Source organism: Marmota marmota, unplaced genomic scaffold (genome assembly GCF_001458135.2).
Source record: "Marmota marmota marmota unplaced genomic scaffold, marMar, whole genome shotgun sequence".
Lineage (NCBI taxonomy): Eukaryota > Metazoa > Chordata > Mammalia > Rodentia > Sciuridae > Marmota > Marmota marmota.
Window position 1 is genome coordinate 54,122,388 of NW_026000229.1, and position 20,776 is coordinate 54,143,163.

Here is a 20,776-nt window from a genome sequence, read left to right on the forward strand (position 1 = left end):
CGGGGCCGAGGTGTGGTAGCTGGGCGGGCGATCGCTCTTTGCTGCTATCCCCGCCGGGACTCTGGGCTCCGGGAGGCTGCGGAGTCTCCGCGCCGCCGCCGCCGCTGCTGCAACTCGGGCCCAGGCGCTGCCTGCTGCTCTTCGCGCTTCAGCTCCTCCTCCTCCCCCCTCCTCTTCCTCCCGGCCCCGCCGCGGCCGCTGCCTGCGCTCCTCCCCTACTCCAGTCACTGATGCTGCTGCTGCTGCTGCTCTGCTACTCCCAAGCCTGCTATTACGCAGGTGAAAATGGCCTGCTTCAGAGCACGTCAGCCCCGGCCTGCTAATGGCAGGCCCTGATTAAAGGATGTGCCAAATCCACTTGAATCTCCCCTTCATCCGGGGAGGAATACAAAGGGAGGATCAGCAGGTAGAAACAGCCCCCAGCTGCTACTGACTAATTAGGCAAGCTGCCCTCCCAACTCAAGAAGTTAAGCTCCCACTGATGTTCTGGGACCTAAGGCAAAGAAGGGAAACTGGAGACCTCAGGGCCACAGTTCTGAGGGTTACCAGCATCCGTTGTGAATGGGGACATAGGTCTGAGCAAGAAGGTGGTGGAGGTGGGTGTTGGTGGCAAATGGTGACAAGAGAACCTGCAAGCCTGAGGTTCAATCTTGCAGCTTTAAACTGTTTCCCGAACCGGGTGGAAAATAGCAGAGTACAGGAATATTGGAATGAGCTATAGGAGAAACTTAAAAAATAAGGCAGCTTTCCAGATCTCATCACCACCAGCCCTGAGGGCAAAATATGGTATCAATAGGCAGGACAAAAACAGCTTTATCTCCTTTCAGAAACACTCGGCCAAAAAGCCTTACAAATTGCAAGCTGTCTGTACAGTAATTTTATGTGAGAAATTGGACATTCCAAGAAGCTTGCTGCTGCTTCTTTCATTTTTTCTTTAATTGGTGCCTAAATTGTTTATAAAACGATGTGATCAAAAAACTAAGGTTGCTAAGTCCCACACAAGGTAGAGGATTAGACTCATGTGCTGCTGTTTCTGTAGAAAAGGTGGGTATGGGTGGTACAGCATACTAGAAGGCTTTGTGGAACTCTGAGCCACTACACACATATTGATGATTTCATGTTTGCCTATTTGTAGATTTAAAGGCTGACTTGAATACCATTCAGGTGCTCTTCAAATATACTAAAACTAAAAATCCCAGATTCAGACTAATCTTTTGTTTTACTATGATACTACTATTCAAAAGATGATAATAAATTAGAGAAAAAGTATTTACTAAATGCATGATAAATATGGCCTCCTAATGCCAAATGCCTGTGGGGATTTGATGGTCACCAAATTTTACATTATTGGTAATTCAAAAAGTACCTCCTACTAAGAATATGTTCATTATTTTCTTTGTGATGGCAGCTTCACGGGTATATACAAATGTCAAAACTTACCCAATTGTCACTGTAAATATATGCAATTTATTTCATTTCTATTATACCTCCATAAAACTATAAAAAGTATCCCCTCCAACAACAAAATTCTTGGTTACCATGAATCATAATATTTCTTGAAATCTTTCTATAAGAAAACAATAAGAAATTGTTCATGTGCCTCCTAATATGCTGTACCACCCATACCCACCTTTTCTACAGAACCAGCAGCACATGAGTACTACTTAAGAAATTGTCTAGATGAAAAGCTTACTCCACTGCTGTCTTTCCATGAAGCTTAATTCAGTTATGTAATCAGGGAACACTTGTGAGATTTCTTCAAATCTATTGTTTAGAATGCCTTAAAGCATCAGAAAAACCAAATGGAAATTTCTCACAGTTTCATTATTAACATCATGTTGATAAGAATACAGAAAACTCTAATATAATATCAAGTGGTTATTAGTGGGTGCTGAATATTTAAGAATTGTTATGGTGAGGGAGTCATATACAGAATAATATGGAGTGTATTATTTTGTTTCTCTAAGAAGCACTAAGGGAAGTTATCGTTAAAAACTGGAATACTTTTGCAAGCCTCTTAGCTCCCTTAAGAGTGAAAGCATATGGACTTTGTGGATATGACTCTAATTATTTTCTATATTTCATGAGATACTGATCAATACTCTAATTTGAGTACATGTGGAAGAAATTACTAGTTAGTATATTTAGATTTTATTTATCAGAGGAAACTGATAATTGCATTTTGATAAATTATTCTATTTTGCTCTGCTGAAAAGAGTTATGGTGGGCTAGGGGTATAGCTCAGTAGTATAGCCCTTGCTTAGCATATTATGAATCCCTGGGTTTGATCCCTAGCACAGACAAGGAGGAGGAAGAAGAGGGCAGGGGTGGGGGAGTGGGAGAAGGAGGAGGAGGAGGAGGAGGAGGAAGAAAAAATGTTCACAGTGTTTCAGTATGATCAATTTTCACAACTATCTTTTCTTATTAAGTTCCACCTTTGGATGTATACAAGTTATCTGTTCAGTAAAGAAAGTTTCAGGTTTTTGCTATGATTTGAAGTGATCAATTTTATTAGTATTATTTTATATTTGCACCCCTCTAAACTGACAAAATTTGACAACATTGAAAAGTTAAGGACATAGCACAGAGTTGGTGATGGAGTTCCAGGGTTTATATAGTTGCTCTCAATTATGAATTGCTCTAATATGCTTGTAAGACAAAGAAAATAAGGTTGGCACTTTTAAAGAATTCTTAGCAAGAGGAGTTGAAACCAAAGAACAGGGTTTTGTCTTGAGCATTTTTTCCCCATCATGTCAAAAGAAGGAATCTAATGAGGAACACTTATTTAGCACTAGCTTCTTAATTTTAACCAAACCTTGTATTGTGGGGAAAGAGGTGTGGAGGCATGCAGGAAAAGTGACACAAGTAACAAATTTTAACCAAGCCAAAATTCTTTCTAAGTAATTCAATATTAAATTAATTTAATATCGCTGCATATCAGGTTCATCAACTATAACCTGGATTTTTAAAAATATTTTTTAGTTGTAGTTGGACATAATATCTTTTTTTATTTTTATTTTTATGTGGTGCTGAGGATCAAACCCAGTGCCTCACATGTGTGAGGCAGGTGCTCTACCAATGAGCTACAATCCCAGCCCTAACCTGGATTTTTTTGAAGGGGGGCACTGGGTATTGAACCCAGGGATGTTCTATCACTGACCTATATCCCAGCCCTTTTAATATTTTATTTTCACACAAGGTATTGCCAGGTTGCCCAGGCTGGCCTTGAACTTGCAATTCTCCTGCCTCAGTCTCCTGAGTAGCTAAGGTTACAGCATGTTTCCTGATGTTCAGCTAAACTGGAAATTTTAATAGTACCTCTGCATAGGGTTTGGGGAACATTAAATGGCCAATATATATTATTAATATAATAGAATATACAAATTATTTCCAGGAAATGACTTACAATGCTAAAGCTCTGTCTTGCATTTATATTTGTACAAACTAAAGATGGTAACTACTTCAGGTATTTAAAACAAACTAGATGAGGAATGTCCAGTTATTACTGTAAATCATGATATATATATATATATATATATATAGTATTTCTACTTGTAATTTCTGTATTCTGAAAGGTAAGCTTTGTATAAAGATAAATGGATTTCAAAGATTCTTTGGTTCTATGCCTATAATTTCAGTGGCTCGGGAAGCTGAGGAAGGAGGATCAAGAGTTCAAAGCCAGACTCAGCAAAAGCAAGGCCCTAAGCAACTCAGTGAGACCCTGTCTCTAAATAAAATACAAAATAGGTCCAGGGGTGTGGCTCAGTGGTGAGTGCCCTGATTTCAAGTGCCAGTATGCCCCCCCCCAAAAAAAGGATTTGGGTCAAACACACACACACACACACACACACACACATTTTAACTTAAAATAGTCTATTTTAGAAATGGCAAATAAGTCTCATTGATAAGTAATGACTGCTTGGAGGGTTGTATTGAGAATATGCCATGGCCATATTCAAATTCCATAGGAAAGAGTGTCTTGAAGGACAAACAATAGCATCTTTCAGGTAAGTGAAGAGGACAGGTCATGCATACCACATATTTGCCCAATGTGTCATATACCTAAGCTTATCAGCACTTATTAGCCAAGACCCTAAACCATTTTAGAAGAGAATGTAATGGTAGGAACACTCTCATTGACCTGATTGAGTGTTTCAAGATGAGACCCAATTCTGGTGCCTCGAATTCCTCCAAAATCCTGTGGAAAGTGATGTTTGGAGGTTTTATGTGTCTATGTCACACCTATATCATGTTGAAACATGGTTTTCACTTTTCTACAATGTGCAAATCTCTTGAATTTGATAGGGAAAAGAGTTCTCCATTTTCTGCTGTAGTGAAAGAATATTTAGAGTGAACTTAATATGTAGAGGCTACAGGATGGTGCCCAGGACAGCAATGGTTTCTCTAGGAGACCACTGCTGCACTCACAAATGCCACACAGCACTTTGGGAACACACTAGGCTCCTTCATAAATTAGTGTGGTTGCTGTTACTTAATCTACCAACCGAAGGGACAAAATAGAGTTGCTTCTATTGTTCTCCCATAGGTGTGGGAATAGGAAAGTTTATCATTTTTTGAATCTAACTTTTTTCTTAATTTGTACATTTGAATAAAACTGCGAGGAGTTTTTATTTCTTTGGGCAAAAATATAAAGTGAGAAATCTGCAACATGAATTACCCATGTTTTGGACACAATATAAACATTTTAAAGGAATTCTGAGCTTGAGTAGTAATCAGAATATACACAAGAGAGGTAAATTGCCTTTGAATAGTTCTTTGCAGTTTCAAAGTGTATCCCCATACATAATACACATTTCATACAGACAAACACACACTCACACACACACACACACACACAACTTTTAATTCACAGTTTGGTAAGAGATGTTACCTCATAGTAATTTCAATTTATTTTATTTGTGTATTTATTTATTTAGGTACTGGGGATTGAACCCAGGGGTGTTTTACCATGGAGCTACATCCCCTCCCATTTTTCATTTTCTCATTAAGATGCTTAGGGCTTTGCTAAATTTCTGAGACTGGCCTTGAACTTGAGATCCTCCTGCCTCAGCCTCCCAAGTCACTGAGATTACAGGCATGCAATGCACCTGGCTTTTTATTTATTTGATGATTAATGAATTAAGAGTTTTTAGGAGCTTCTTGGTGATTTTTATCCTTTTTAATAACAATTTTATTGAGATTTAACTCACTATACAAGTGTAGAATTCAAGGGCTCTTAGTATATTCACAGTTGTGCAACCATTACCAAAAGCAATTTGTAACATTCCATCACTCCAGAAAGAAACTTCATATCTATTAGCAGTCATTCCTCATCCCATCCCCATCCCCAAGTCCAGTGCTAAGACAATCACTTATCTACTGTGTATCTCCATAAAATTACTTATCCTGAGCATTTCATGTAAATGGAATCATACAACACTGTTGAGAGCCACAGCTGAAGGGGCCCCAGCAAACTTCCAGCTGATTGGCTCACCATGGCCCCTGCAAACTTCCAGCTGCCAACTGATTGGCTCCTCTGCGGTGATGCTCACTGGGCTGTTTCCCCGCCCTTTCAGACCAGGAGCTGCTCATTGGGGGACTCTTTTGGCTCCACCCATGCGACCCAGCCAATCCTCCTCAAGGGGGGGGGGCGGTTGAGAGGCTTGTGGGAAGCCGGTGGTGCCAGTTGGGCTCTGAGGGAATTCCTGAAGAGCTCCTGTGGTGCGGTGTGTGTTCTAAAAATAAAGTTGGTTTGTGCTTGATAAGTGGCTTGTGAATTGTGCCCAGCCAGACTGCAGCACAACAGGTGGCCTTTTGTGACTAACTTCTTTCACTTATCACATTTTCTTTTCTTTTTTTTTTTTAAGAGAGAGAGAGAGGGAGACAGAGAGAGAGAAAAAACTTTTTAATATTTATTCTTTAATTTTTCGGTGGACACAACATCTTTATTTTTATATGGTGCTGAGGATCCAACCCAGTGCCCTGCACATGCCAGGCGAGCGCATTACTGCTTGAGCCACATCCCCAGCCCACACTTATCACATTTTCAAGGCTCATCCTTGTAGTGCATATCCATATCCCATTCCTTTTTGTTAATGAGTAAATACTCCATTACTTTTGTTAATGAGTAATACTTCACTTTGGTCATCCATTCATTCACTGATGGGTATTTAGGTTATTTCCACTTGTTGGTTATTACAAATAGTGCTACTATGAATGCTTATATACACTTTTTGTCATCATTTTTTTATTTCTTTTGATTGTGAAACAAGGATCAAGGCTGAGCTGTAGCTCAGTGGTAGAGTGCTTACCTAGCATAGGTAATGCCATAAGTAATGCCCTGGGACTGATCCCCAACATCTCAAAATAATTGCTGAATCATATGGTGGACTCCATGTTTAATTACTTGAGGGTTGTTTGCTAAATCAACTGCACCATTTATAAATCTCAGTGCTAGAAATTTCCTCCACTGGTCTAGCGACTTGGTGTAATGTAGGCTGAAAGCTGCCTGGATATCTGAGCAGTCTGTCAGTAGCAGTGAGGACCTCGATGACAGATTATGGTGAGGAACAGTACGAATGAGCTTTTTGGAGTCCATCTACTCCAGCACTTTCATAGCTTGATTGCACATTAATTCAGTCTCTTAACAAATATTCTTCCAAAATATAAAGTTATTCCCCTTATACCACATTCCCCCTCAGTCAAACTTCACTTGACAAGGTCTTGCTAAGTATTATCCCATAATCCACCTAACCTCACTGTCAATGACATATGAGGCTGGAGAAAATAATCAAATTGTTCAGACTACTTTTAAGTTTTTAATACAATGAAAAATAACCAGATGAGTCTCCCTCTTGTGAAATATTCTTAGAAAATCTAGAAGACAATGTAGTCTAAGACATTTTAAAATTAGTAAGATTATAGTTGAAGAAAATCTTGGTATGGTAATAATCTTTAGTGAGAGCTGTGCAAGAAAAACTAAATGAAATAATAGATTAGATAAAAAGAATAGAATGAAAAGAAGCGGAAAAGCAATTGTTTCACAGCTCTCCTGCTACAGTGGAAAGTTTCTTAAGTTGGAAGGACAAGTCTGAGGCAGAACTCTTGAAAATTAAAAAGAAATGGAAGAACGAAGAATAAGCAGAGAAAAAATAAATTTAGTGGGAAACAGCTACTTGAAACATTATACTGTCAACACATCTGATATCCAGTTCTTGGAGGATGCTGGAAACAATGGGGAGGTAGATGAGTCTTTGTTTCACAAAAGGGATGATTTGAAGCTGAAGGATAATGAGGACAATCTGGACTACACTCCTGCTGCCCCAGAGAGTGACTCAATAGACTGATGGGCTGTCCCCTTCTGCAAAGAGGCTTGACTGGCACAGCATCTGAGGTTATTTCAAGGAGGATGTGATTGTCCTTTATTTTTTCTAAGAAACAAAACACTTTCAGGAGACTATTCTCATAGCTTTCATCATTGAATCTAATATCATGAAAATTTCAAAAAAGAAATCCCACTGGTAGTGTATGAGGATTTCAATTTCTCCATACCCTTACCAACACATTAATTATCTGGATTTTAAAAATTATAACCATCTTAATGGGTGTGAAATATATTGTGGTTTTGATTTTCATTTCCCTGACAATTCATGATATTGAGCATCTTCCCATGTGCTTATTGTCCTTTTGCATATTTTCTTTGGATAAATACTCATTTTTATTACTGAAGTATAAGAGTGTTTATACATTTTGAATACAAATTCCTATCAGACATATGATTTGCAATTTTTTTTTTCGTGTTCTGTGGATGGTCTTTTTTACTTTCTCAATAGTGTTTTTAACACCATGTGTTGAATTTATTATTAAATCGGCGTATATATTTTCACTTTTGCTGTTTGTAGATTTGGAGTTTTATCTAACCAACCATTACCTAATCCCAGGTCACAAGGATTTACACTTGTGTTTTCTTCTAAGAGTTTTATAGCTTACGGTCTTACATTTAGTTTTTTATTTATTCATTTATTTTGAGTTTATTTGTATATATCATGTGTGTGGTTTTTCTTTCTTATTTTACTTTTTCAACAAGGTTTCTTTTTCTCTCGTGCATTTTTAAGTGCTCTTCATATTGTATTCTTGTCATTTATGTTGCAAATATTTTTAACATTTTATTGTCCAGGTATGATGAGAAAATCAACTTTCTAAAAACTTCCGAGACTTCTCCTAAGTCACACACCTAATGCAGCTGTTACTGAAGTCTAAGTCATTTGACTCTATGCTTCATGATCCTCAATTTAAAAGTCTTGAAAACAGTAAAATTAATTTTTCACTTTGTACACAGTACACCATCAACAGGAGCCTGGCCCAACAAAACTAAAGGTGAACTAAAAACACAGTCAAGATCAGTGATCCCAAACCAAAGTATTTAGAACCAGCATCAAGACCAAGGAGAGGAAAAGTACTGTTTGGTGTATAGGTCAGAACCCTGGACAGCTCAACGGAAGCAATGCACTAGAAAACCAGGATTTCCCTCTAACTTCAAACTGCCATCACTGAGACACCAGGTTGTTGGTTGAAAACTTGCACATTATGGGGGTTAATTTTAGTGACAAGGGCTCTGGCTTTTTCATAAGGCCTGGACCTATTCTGAGGAAAATTGTCATACCATCTTCCAAGAGTCTGTAGTCTTCATCAAATGCCATTTCCTTGTCTTTATGCCCGACAAAAACATTAGAGTCTCCCCAGTCCTTGGGGCTTCTTTGTAGTTAGGCTAGGTCAAAATGAAATTGTTTTATTTCCCCCCTTTCTTGGAGGTTTTTATCCATAAATATGCATTTCCATTCAAATTTAGAGACCAGGCAGGGATCTGAAATTTCAGGTGGGAATCTGAAATAATACTTTGTTAAAGCTTAAGTACAGAGCATCAAAGAAAATTGAGGGAAATATTGATAGAAAAGTGCTCAGGGACAGACTATATTTATACTTTCATAGTATGCAATGTAATACATTTTGATACTGGTGTCACAGAGCAGATAGGACCACACAAACTCTGTGGCTTATATGCACTTATGAATTATACTGAGTAGTTGGTCACCCATCTCACATTGGCCTATTTTGGTTATAAGTCAGCAATGTGTCAGGATAAGCCTTTCACACCTGAGGAAAGACACCTAAGTGAAAGTCTGAAGATTGTAGAAGGTTCTCAACAAACATTGTTAGCCTGGGTTACCTAGCACAGTCAATTAAAAAACACTGTGGATCGATTTCATTTCAAAGAAATAAAAGAAAAAGAGACCCTTGAATTTTATCTCTTTCAAATAGGAATAATATATTAAAACATCCCCCAGGCACCCACTATTTTGAAAGCACTAAGCCAGCTCTCTTATGTAGAGAAACAATTGCTCTACAGAAATGTCTAGATGATCCTCTGGAATAACGTTGCTCTTAAACAATCATAACTTTCCTGTGCAGCTTAATTTGGGGGACTTTAGAAAGATCTTCCTGTCAAATGTTGCTCCTACTCTAGCTTGTCATTAGTCTTGAAAGTATAACATTTTGATTTTATAAATTTGGCCAGTTTGTACTGCTATAAATGGTAGGATCCACAAGGAAGTCAATTCAGCATTCATAGTATTCATACCTCATAGAAATTATTAGACAGCTTTACTAACTCAAGCCTAGACTTTAATAAGGGGAGTGGACTAGAGTCAAAGCCTTCCACACTGCTTAGGAAGACAGCTTGGGATACTGCAATGACAGGCCTTTGTGAGCCAGGAGGAAATGCTTCAACTTTCCGAGGGCAGAATGCATTTTGTGAAAATGTAAACATGTTCAACAGTCCTTGTGTTATGGACCAGGATATATGGGCAATGACCAAAACAGACTCCATTTAATCCTGAGATTCCATGTAAGAAATGCTTCTCCTATGAAAAAACTCTGCCTCTGCTATCCTGATCCTGCTTGGCACACCCTGCTTAGAAATGCAAAAGTTTCTGTTCTTCTTATACCTTGTAAAATTGTTCTCTGTTTGGTTCCCATTTTTCTTGGACATGTACCTTGTCAGAGAATGATTGTCTAGACGTTAGTGACCATTCTTTAACTCGTACTCAACTAGGGTCTTTTTAACCCACTTCCCCTTCTGCTTATGATTTTAGATCTCATGATGTTTATTGATGGTTTTGAATCATGGCAACAGCTGCTTATGATCAATGTGGCTTTGGACTATAAAGGTGCACTCTAACCCTTGCAGGGGGTCAAGGGGTATAAACTTGCAGCCTGCCCCTTGGCCCACCAGCTGGTGAATAAAGATAGTTCTGTCTCCTACTTTAAGACAGAATTGGTGATTTATTGCAATCTCAGCAATTGAAGACTAATAGTTTCACAATCTCTAGGATCATGAAAAGTTTTTCTTTAAACTTTTTTATTTTTCTTAATTCCCTAAGAAAACAATGATTTATATTTACGGTATGTTAGATAATCAGCAAGATCATATCTTTAAAATACTAATAAATTTTGTTTATAGAGCCAGGAATGGTACACACCTGTAATCCCAGTGCCTCAAGAGGTTGAGGCAGGAGGATTGTAAGTTCAAAGCCAGCCTTAGCAAGGCACTTAGCAACACAGTGAGACTCTGTCTCTAAATAAAATATAAAAAAGGGCTGGGATTGTAGGTCAGTCATTGAGTACCCCTGGGTTAAATCCTCAATGCCAAAAAAAATGTTTTTCGTTTATAAATTATACCTATAAGGTCATCTTAAACATCAATGATCAGTTCATGACAGAGGCACTACAGGCCCTCAGTAAGCCACAGGAAAACAAGCATGCACTTGGCTACATCAAGAAAACCCCATGTGTCCTTTAATGAGAAATACAGCTCTAACTCTGAAGCTCAAATTCTACACCTGAAAACAGAATAGGAAGCTACATACAGAGTAGATTATCAGATGCATTTTTAAGGCATCAGGTGTTTAAGATATTTGGAAGAGTGAAATCCAAAGATAGACTACTTGCAATCTAATGATATTATTCTTTTTGTACATACAGTTATGAAGAAGTAACTTAATGATCAGGCTTTTTGACCAGTTCCAGCAACAAAATTTATTCAATAGGTATCTTCTTCGTTGTATCATTCATAAATTTTTTAACATCTCCCTGTTAATCAGGTTAGAAAAGGCTATGCTACACCAACATTAAAATTTCAGTGGCTAAAAACAATGAAGTTTTTAACTTAAATTCACACCTAATACAGTTCAGGGGAGAGCTCCAATCCACATGATAAATCAGGGACTCAGGCTTGTAGAAACTCCACTGACACGTAGCTAGACCATGTCAAACATAGCTTTGTAGATTGTCACAAAAGGGGAAGAAAAAAAGAAAGAGTGGAAAATTTTCATCTGTTCCAAAATACCTCTTGCTGGAAGTGTTATGTCTCATTTCTTATAGATTACTGACAAGAGCTAGTCTTATGCTTGAGTCTAATGATACAGGACGTTGGGGAATATAAAGAAAACATAGGATATCTGTGGAGTCCTATTCACTTCATTAAAATATTTGTACCAAACATCTTGAGAATACAAAGGTGAATCAGATTCTGAACCATTTTTTCAAAATGTTTACAATCAAACACGGAGACAAAATATGCATGTAAACAATCAAAATCCAAATCAGAAAATTATAAGCATTTGGAAAAAAGTCACAGATAAAGTGCCATGTAAAATCAGAAAATGTGAAGAATACTGCCATTTGGAAAGATCAAAACCTTCATGGAAAGAGAGGCATCTGAGCTAGACTTAGAATGATGCAGAGTTTGTACATGGGACACTGATGAACAGAGATGGTTCTGGTTTAAAGGAACAGCAAGGGCACGGGAGAGAAAAGTTACAGGGCACTTCTGAGAAGGGTGATTAAGTGACTTTTTCTAGAGAAAAGGGTGAACAAATGGGAAATACAAATAGGGTTGGTTGGGTTCAAATGAAGTACCTAGAACACTAGGATAGAGTGTTTAGATTTTATGTGTGGAAAAGAATTTTAAGGAAACATTTAACAGATGTTATTCAAGAAAAGATAGTAACAATTAAAATTGATTGAAGGAGAAAAAGACTCATGGGAGGGAGGCTTGGTGGCAGGCTGTTAAAAGTGATTTTTTAAATAAGGGCACTAGAAAAGAGAACACAATGATGGGTATTGGAAAACAAATATTAGACATATTTCAACCCAAAGAACTTAATATCTGATTGAATGTGGGAGGAGTAAAACTTGACCTACAGGAAGAGAAACTAGTTGTAGAAAAATAATAAGTTTATGTTTGGCGATGCAGAATTTGCTGCACAGGTGAGATGCTTAGGGGAAAGTGGAAGCTAGCCACTGCATATGTGGAGTGGCAGTCAAAGTCAAAATTGATAATTCAAATTTAACAGTTACCTAGATGAAGGAATAATCCAAGTCATAAGATGGGATGAGTCTTTCAGAGAAGATAATACAGAGAGAGCTGAGAGTACATTTTGAAGAAATACATATCTAAGAGTTCAAACAAGAAGACTGGGAAACAAAACACCCAGGAGGTAGGACAAGAGTACAACCAGGGGAGGAGTTTCAAGTGTGGGCATGTTCAACAATGTTTAATGCCATCAAGAGCCACATGAGCATGATAACAGACCTAAATCATTGAATTTGGTCCCTGGGGGAGGGGGGACAGCAACACTTGCTTAAATTTAAGGGAATAAGGGAAATTGTGGTCTTTGGAAAGAGAGAAAAAGGCTAAAGGTAAAGATACAGTGGGGAGGGGGGAAAGTATAGATTCCAGAAAGAGCAGATAATTAATCCAGGAGGTAAGGATGGAATCAGCACCTAGCTCTCATCCAGAATGCCCACTTCCCAAAAAGAAAGAACTCACAGCTCACTCCATTTGTTCTTGCCTAATCCTAAACCATTTCATCTGGACTCATCAGAATTCTATTTGGTATGCTCCTGCCCTTTTTGAATCCTGGATCCTGATTGCTTCCCTGTAGACTTGAAGATTCCTTATAGCAAATGCCTAATACTTGCCTTTTAATTTTGCAATCTAAACTAGGAAAACTTCATACTCCACACCTGGAACAGGCTTTTGAGGGCAAGGATTAAATTTAGAATGTAGGAAATTTAATTCTTTTTCAGAGATATTAAAAAGAGAGAGAACACAAGGGAGATGAAGATTGAGAAACAGCTCAAGGTGGAGGTGAGTGAATTTCATATCAGATGGCCTGTAACTTTTCAGTGATGTAGGAGGCAGGGACATCTACAAAGCATGAAGCTAGCAAGGGCAAGATTGCAAATGAGTTTAATATTTATAATTTATATTAATTTCCAGTTGATTTCCATTACAATTCTATAGTATGTTCATACTCAGATTGATTAGATTCTAATTTTTTCAAATGCAACTTTCCAACATTATCAAAAAGCTTTGTGACTGCTTTTTATCAAAGGCATCTTATGCTCTTTATGGAATAATAGTAAAGTGAATAATGAACTTAACTTTCATACACAACTTCTTTTGCTATATCTATTTCTAAAAATTGTTAATGATTCCATTGAATTTTAACGTTTAAATGACTGTAGTAGTTATTTTGACTACCTCCAGAGCTTGGTACAAATCATTAACCAAAACAAACAGACAAAAAGAAAAAGAAAGAAAGAGCACCATGTAAGAAGTCAAATAGGATTTGAGAATTTGTGGCACTGCCTACTAGAATACAGTGTAGCAGTAAGGAACAGAGGAGGGATCCAAGATGGCGGGCCAGAGGGAGGCAGCATTCTCTGTTGCTCCATGACCCGGTCTCAAGTAGTGGGAATATTCCTTTGCTAAGAGCGATAGAGGATCCTTCCACAGATAATCCTGTGCAGGAATCATGGCTGCCATGCTGCGCAGGTACCTGGGCCTCAGCATTAGAAAAGGACTCCCGACTCTTACTAGCCCACGCAGGTCTCATGGGTGCCTCAGTGGGACCACCGGTATCAGCACCAGCACAAAATTCCCAGATGCCACTCCCACTCAAGACACTCAGCCGCAATCCATAAGCAGAAACTCCCACCGCCACTCCCGTGTGGACTCCCCATCTACTAATGTGAGGCTCCCCACGTGGCCTCCGTCTTGGGCCTTGGCAGCTACTGCCAGAGTCCCCTACTCATGGTGGCCTGACTGTGCCTGGGGACATCACAGACTCTGAAAAAAGCCAACAGCGGTAACACTGCATGCCCAGAGCTCATTTCTGAATGCATCGCACAATACCATTGCCCAGCTCCCCCCAACTGACCCAATACCCCATCTTGAAAGCAGCTGCCTCCTTCTTGGGTCACCTCTATCACCATCTTTAGTCGCAGCAACTACCAGTTTAGAACACTGGATAGCCAGTTACCCATAGTTTTCTAATTACCCCCAATCCCCAGCAGATAGAGTGACCAATTCAAAACAGCCCTCCGCAAGACAGGTGCGCAGCCACCAGAGTGCAACGCACAAGAGCCTCTGAGAAAAGGGTTCCTTTTTAGGAAGTAGAAAGGGAGAGGGTGAGGAAGATACACTTAGAGACTGATCTAGAGGGCAAGTTCTATAGGCAAAATGAGTAGATATGACCCAGCGCCCACATCACAGGAGCAGACCCCAAAGGAGATCCTTGAGGTGCGGTCTCCCAACAGGACTGGTGGGTGCCATACCCCACCTCCAGGTGCCCTGCATCCAAGACCAACCCTCACACCCTAGTAACCCCCACCATCCTGAGGGCAGAGATACCAACTAAGAACAGACAACCCCACCTATTGGATGAGAAGGGAAGCAGGAAAGACACTGATCTCCAACCAAAACAATCCTTGTTTCTTCCTTTGAGATTATTTTTTCTTTCTTCTCCCTTTTTATTCTCCTGCCTTCACATCCCCAGCATATGTGAAACCAAGTACTTTGAATGAATTAGGATATTGAGGACTGAGATGACTGAATCATATATTACAGTTGTGTTGTATATTCTTTTTTCTAATTTTTTAATTTTAATATTTTTTATCTTTCCTAATATATATGTGTGTTTTATGTACTCTACTGTCTTCCTATTTGCTTGCCTATGCAAAATTACTACCTCTATTCTCCTGCTACTAACCTTCTTCTTTAGATTTCTCTTTCATGCTTCTTAAGATTTAATAACTCTATATCCTCATCTCCTATCTCATCAGCATATCTTCCTACACCTCACCCATGGTTCCTTGTTCACCATCATAAACTGTAAACCTTTTTACAAATCTACTGATTATATTGTAGATAATAATTGAATTCACCATTTCTGTACCTTGTGACCAAACTGTAAATGTCTTAATAACAACTATTTGTTTTTAGGTGGCACTTTGTTTATATTAGAATCTGTTAACATTGCCCTTCCCCTCAAAGGTGAGGTATTGGAATCCTAAAGGGGCACTGTAAACCGATAGGGTAAAAATGGTAATGCCTAGGATCCACAGAGCTAGAAAGAAAGATACACGAGCAATATGAAAAGACAAGGGAAGAAAGTGTCCCAAACAAATCAAGATACCACATTATGAGAGTCCATGGCCAGCATAGCAGATGAAATTACAGAGGAGTTCAGGGTGTACATAATTAAAACGTTCTGTGAATTAAAGGATGATATAAGAGCAAATACAGGCAGCAAAAGATCATTTTGAGCTACATAAGCAAATACAGGAAGCAAAAGATTACTTCAATAGGGAAAGAGAGGTTCTAAAGAAAAAAACCAAACAGAAATACTTGAAATGAAAGAAACAATAAACCAAATTAAAAGCTCAATAGAAAGCAACACCAACAGATTAGACCACTTAGAAGACAGGACCTCAGAAAATGAAGACAAAATATATAATCTTGAAAATAATACAGACCACACAGTGAAAATGGTAAGAAATCATGAGCAGAACATTCAAGAAATATGGGATAGCATAAAAAGACCAAATTTAAGATTTATTGGGATAGAGGAAGGTATAGAGGTCCAAACCAAAGGAATGAACAATCTATTTCCAAACATGAAGAATAAATTGGAAAACCAAATTCAAGAGGCTTACAGGACACCAAATGTACAAAATCACAACAGATCCACACCAAGACACATTATAATGAAAATTCCTAGCATACAGTACAAGGAGAGAATATTAATAGCCACAAGAGAAAGGAATCAGATTACATATAGGAGGAAACCAATTAGGTAATATGAATATTTTTCAACCCAGACCCTGAAAGCTATAAGATCCTGGAAAAACATATATCAAGCTCTGAAAGAAAATGGATGCCAACCAAGAAACTTGTATCCAGCAAAATTAAGCTTTAGATTTGATGATGAAATAAAAACCTTCTATGATAAACAAAAGTTAAAGGAATTTACAACTAGAAAACCTGCACTACAGAAAATCCATGGCAAAATATTCTATGAAGAGGAAATGAAAAACAACAATAAAAATCAGCAGAGAGAGGTATTACACTAAAGGAAAAATTAATCAAAGCAGAAACCAAGTCAAGTTAAATAACAAATAAATAAAAATGGATGGGAATACAAATCATGTCTTAATAAAAATCCTGAATGTTAATGACCTAAACCCACCAATCAAAAGACATAGACTATGGGCTGGGGATATGGCTCAAGCGGTAGCGCACTCGCCTGGCATGCGTGCGACCCGGGTTGGATCCTCAGCACCATATACAAACAAAGATGTTGTGTCCGCCGAAAACTAAAAAATAAATATTAAAAAATTCTCTCTCTCTCTTTCTTTTCTTTTTTTTTTAAAGACATAGACTAGATGATTGGATCAAAAAAGACCCAGCAATATGCTGCCTCCAAGAGACTCATCTCATAGCAAAAGACATACACAGACTGAAGGTGAAAGGTTGAAACATCATACCACTCACATGGACTGTGGAAGCAAGCAGGGGTTTCCATCCTCATATCAAATAAACTTTAAGCTAAAGTTAATCAAAAGAGACAAAGAAAGACATTTCATACTGCTCAAGGGAATCATACACCAACAATACATAACAATTATAAATATATATGCCCCAAACAGCAGAGCATCTATGTTCATCAAACAAACTCTTCTCAAGTTCAAGAGTCAAATAGACTACAACACAATAATTCTGGATGACTTTAACACATCTCTTCACCACTGGATAGATCTTCCAAACAAAAGCTGAACAAAGTAACCAAAGAACTCAATAATACAATCAATAACTTAGACTTAACTGACATATATAGAATATTTCACCCTTCAACAAGCAAATACACTTTCTTCTCAGAAGCACATGGATCCTTCTCTAAAATAGACCATATATTATGCCACAAAGCAACTCTTTTTTTTTTTTTTTAAATTTTTTTTTAATTTTTTTTTAATATTTATTTTTTAGTATTTGGCGGACACAACATCTTTGTTTGTATGTGGTGCTGAGGATCGAACCCGGGCCGCACGCATGCCAGGCGAGCGCGCTACCGCTTGAGCCACATCCCCAGTCCCACAAAGCAACTCTTAACAAATACAAATGTACAGACACTACCCTGCATTTTATCAGATCACGATGGAATGAAATTAGAACTCAATGATATGATAAAATAAAACACTAGAGACTAAATAATATGCTACTGAATGAACAATGGGTTGCAAAAGACATTAGAAGGAGATTAAAAAATTCTTAGAGTTAAATGAGAAAACTGATACAATATATTGAAATCTCTGGTACACTATGATGGCAGTACTAAGAGGAAAGTACATTGCATGGAGTTCATTCCTTAAAAGAAGAAAAAGCCAATAAATAAATGACCTAACACTACATCTCAAAGCTCTAGAAAGAGAAAAACAAATCAACACCAAAAGCAGTAGAAGACAGGAAGTAATTAAAATCAGAGCTGAAATCAATGAAATTGAAATAAAAGGAATATGAAAAAATTGACAAAACAAAAAGTTGGTTCTTTGAAAAATAAATAAAATTGACAAACCCTTTGCTATGCTAACAAAGAGGAGGAGAGAGAAAACTCAAAATACTAACATACATGATGAAAAAGGAAATATCACAACAGACACTACAGAAATACAGAAGACAATTAGAAATTATTTTGAAAACTTGTACTCTAATAAAATAGAGAATATCAAAGGCATCAACAAATTTCTAGAGGAATATGAGTTGCCCAAATTGAATAAGGATGATATACACAATTTAAACAGATCAATTTCAAGAAAAGAAATAGAAGACACCATCAGAAGCCTACCAAACAAGAAAAGCCCAGGACCAGATGGATACACATCTGAATTCTATAAGACCTATAAAGAAGAACTAAAACCTATACTCTACAAATTATTTCATGAAATAGAAAAAGAGGGAGCACTTCCAATCTCATTCTATGAGGCCAATATCACCCTGATTCCAAGACCAGGCAAAGGCACATCAAAGAAAGAAAACTTCAGGCCAATATCACTAATGAACATAGATGCAAAAATTCTCTGTAAAATTCTGGCAAATTGAACACAAAAACATATCAAAAAGATAGTGCACCACAATCAAGTGGGGTTCATGCCTGGGACACAAGGTTGGTTCAACATACAAATATCAACAAATATAATTCACCACATCAATAGACTTGAAGATAGGAATCATATGATCATCTCAATTGATGCAAAAATAGCACTTGACCAAATACAGCACCCATACATGTTCAAAACACTAGAAAAACTATGGATAACAGGAACATATCTCAATATCATAAAAGCTATCTATGCTAAGCCCCAGGCCAACTTCATTCTAAATGGAGAAAAATTGAAAGGATTCCCTCTAAAAACTGGCACAAGACAGGGATGCCCTCTTTTACCACTTGTATTTAACATAGTTCTTGAAATACTGGCCAAAGCAATTAGATAGAAAGAAATTAAAGGGATATAGATAAGAAAAAAAAGAACTCAAATTAGCACTATTTGCAGACAATATGATTCTTACCTAGAAGACCCCAAAAATTCCACCAGATAACTTCTAGAACTAGTAAATGAATTCAGCAAAGTAGCAGGATTACAAAATTAACACCCATAAATCAAAGGCATTTCTGTATGTCAGTGACAAATCCTCTGAAAGGGAAACAAAGAAAACTACTCCATTTATAATAGCCTCAAAAAAATAATATACTTGGGAGTCAACCTAACAAAAGAGGTGAAAGATCTCTACAACAAAACTACAGTACACTAAAGAAAGAAATCAAAGAAAACCATAGAAGATGGAAAGATCTCTCTTGTTCTTGGATAGGCAGAATTACTATTGTCATAATGACCATATGACCAAAAGCATTATACAGATTTAATGCAATTCCAATAAAAAAAATCCCAATCACATTCCTCATAGAAATAGAAAAAGCAGTCATGAAATTCATCTGGAAAAATAAGAGACTCAGAATAGCTAAAGCAATCCTTAGCAAGAAGAGTGAAGCAGGGGGCATCACTACACCAGAACTTAAATTATATTACAGAGCCATAGTAACAAAAACAGCATGGTATTGGCATCAAAATAGACTGGTAGACCAATGGTACAGAATAGAGGATACAGAGACTAACCCACATAATTACAGTTATCTTATATTAGACAAAGGCACCAAAAACATACATTGGAGAAAAGATAGCATCTTCAATAAATGGTGCTGGGAAAACTGGAAATCTATACACAACAAAATGAAATTAAACCCCTATCTCTCACCATGCACAAACATTTCAACTCAAAGTGGATCAAAGACCTAGGAATTAAACCAGAGACACTGCACCTATTAGAAGAAAAAGTAGGCTCAAATCTCGATCATGTCAGAATAGGCTCCAACTTCCTTAATAAGACTCCTATAGCACAAGAATTAAAATCAAAAATCAATAAATGGGATGGATGCAAACTAAAAAGCTTCTTTTCAGCAAAAGAAACAATTAGTGATGTGAATAGAGAGCCTACATCTTGGAAGCAAATTTTTACCCTTCGCACATCAGATAGAGCACTAATCTCTAGGGAATATAAAGAATTCAAAAAGCTAAACACCAGAAGAACAAATAGCTCAATCAATAAATGGGCCAAGGAACTGAACAGACACCTCTTAGAAGATGATATACAATCAATCAACAAATATGTGAAAAAGTGTTCAACATCTCTAGCAATTAGAGAATTGCAAATCAAAAATCCAGTGAGATTTCATCTCATTCAGTCAGAATGGCAGCCATTAAGAATACAAACAACAAGTGTTGGTGAGGATGTGAGGAAAAAAGCACACTCATACACTGCTGGTGGGACTGCAAATTGGTGCAGCCAATCTGGAAAGCAGTATGGAGATTCCTTGGAAAGCTGGGAATGGAACTACTATTTGACCCAACTATCCCATTCCTCAGTCTACCCAAAGGACTTAAAAACAGCATACTACAGGGCCACAGCCACATCAATGCTTATAACAGCACAATTCACAATAGCTAAACTGTGGAACCAACTTAGATGCCTCTCAGTAGATGAATGGATAAAGAAAATGTGGTATATATACAAAATAGAATATTACTCAGGAATAGAAGAGAATAATATCGTGGCATTTGCAGGTAAATGGATGGAGTTGGAGAATATCATGCTAAGTGAAGTTAGCCAATCCCAGAAAACCAAATGCCATAATGTTTTCTCTGATATAAGGAGGTTGATTCATAGTAGGGTTGGGAGGGGAAGTATGGGAGGATTAGATAGGACAAAGGGGTGGGAAGGGAAGGGAAGGAGCATGGGGGTAAACAAGATGGTGGAATG

General features: G+C 37.7%; 1 pseudogene; it reads left to right on the forward strand.

Moving 5' to 3' along the window:
- LOC125613380 overlaps positions 1-7,346 on the forward strand; it is a 7,624-nt pseudogene extending 278 nt beyond the window's left edge.
- The last annotated feature ends 13,430 nt before the right edge of the window (positions 7,347-20,776 follow it).